The sequence below is a fragment of the Psammomys obesus genome, unplaced genomic scaffold (genome assembly GCF_907164565.1).
Source record: "Psammomys obesus unplaced genomic scaffold, mPsaObe1.curated_primary_1811, whole genome shotgun sequence".
Lineage (NCBI taxonomy): Eukaryota > Metazoa > Chordata > Mammalia > Rodentia > Muridae > Psammomys > Psammomys obesus.
In genome coordinates, this window is record NW_026596101.1 from 11,497,190 (window position 1) to 11,498,976 (window position 1,787).

Consider the following 1,787-nt stretch of genomic DNA (forward strand, 5'->3'; position numbering starts at 1 on the left):
GTCAAATGAGATGGGAAGTTACTAATTATGCGGAGAGGACCAGGAAGGGTTAGGGTGTAGGTTTCTCTTAGTCTAATTTAAAGGATCTTCTCTGCAGTGTTTCTCACTGTTGTTTTAGTGCCTCTGGCCAGGCCCCCTCCTCGCTGCCAAGCATCCTTTCTATCCCCATCAGACGGGACATATAAGTGTGTTAGAAGCAAAATAGATTGTGAAGATGCATGAAAAGGAGAGGCATGTCTGTGATGGATGTGGGCATGACGGTAATTGAACCTGCTAGGTGCAAGGCATGAGCATAATTTGCATGTAAAGTTTTTCTCTGTTCCTTCCAGAACACACCAGTTCTGCCCAATAAAACATTTTGTCACACTCAGGGGGTTTTCCAACATGTTCTCAGATTGCAAGCAAAGAGATTATTTACAGTAACCTATAACAACTGCTCCGACCATAAACCTTCCTTCCTTACCTGATCTAATTTTCTTCGTTTGCTAAGTAGAGAGACCCTAAGGAGTCCAAATATACTGCAATTTAATTCTGATGGGAAAAAGTACATTACTTTTATATTTATAGCACTGTCTCTATCTATCGTTGTCTCCCCCCCCCCCACTACTTTCTAACATAAACAACTCCACATTTTATTATTTTATTATTTTTTAAAATCCAGCCATTAATCTTCCAGGGACTAGCAGTTTCCTGATGGTAAGAGAAATGGCAAAAGTAGCCAACACTTGCAAAACTTTGGGAGTATATGCCAGAGGCTGCTGCCTGGTGCTCGGAGAAGAGAGCTTAACTATTGAAGCACTTCAGGGCTTGGGCAACCCACCTACACCTACTAGGGAAGCAATTTGTTTTTGCTTAGGGAAGGGCCACTGGGGCACGGGGCAGTCAGCTGGGAGGCAATGTCTTGCACCACATGTGAAAGGATTGGTTTCAAACTTTTTTTTTTTTTTTTTCTGGATTTCAGGCTACTTGTAACTGTCTCTTGCTAGAAAGAGAAAAAGAATGGAATTCTACTCCCTGAAAGCCCTGTTTCACATCTGATTGGCCAAGGGGGCTTTCCTGGATACACCCCTGCTTTGTTCAGTCTGCAGGAGCTGAACAGAAGAGAAAGAGGAGGAGAGAGGAATCAGGGCTGCAAACGCCCCAATCTAATTTAACTACGATGACTACGTTTTTCTTTTCTTTTCTTTTTTTTTAATATAACAGGAAAGCAACCTAATAGTAAAATTAAAACCCAATGTACAAGAAGTGTGAAATGGTAAGTCTTACGCTTGTTAGTGGTAAGCACTATACTCGGTCCTGGTCATCACATCCTTGTGAACACATTTGTGTGTGTCTGTGTAGAGAGAAGCCAGAAAGTATCCCCTCCACTCACCAATGCTGATCTTCTTGTCCCTACCTAACGCCACCATGTGGAGCACAACGTTATGTCTTGGCATTTATAGATGCCAGGGCTACTAGAAAAAAAAAAAAAAAAGTTGAACCATTTGCACAGGTGTTTGGTTGTACTAGGCGTTGAACTCCAAGGCTTGGGATTTCAAGCAAATTTGTGTTTACGTGCAACTCATCCATTCCAGTTCTATCACTTCTACAAATAAAAGTGACCAGACAGATGTCGTGGGTTCCTTGTAAAAAATTAAATCGGGATTGGTTTCATAATTTACTTATTGAAATTTTAGCAAATTAATTTCCTTCTAGCACAGTCACGAAACAAGAATAAAGTTAGGGCTAGTCTGGGGACTGAATGCTTTGAATTATTGTAAACACTGTAATCGACCACCTGGAGTTCA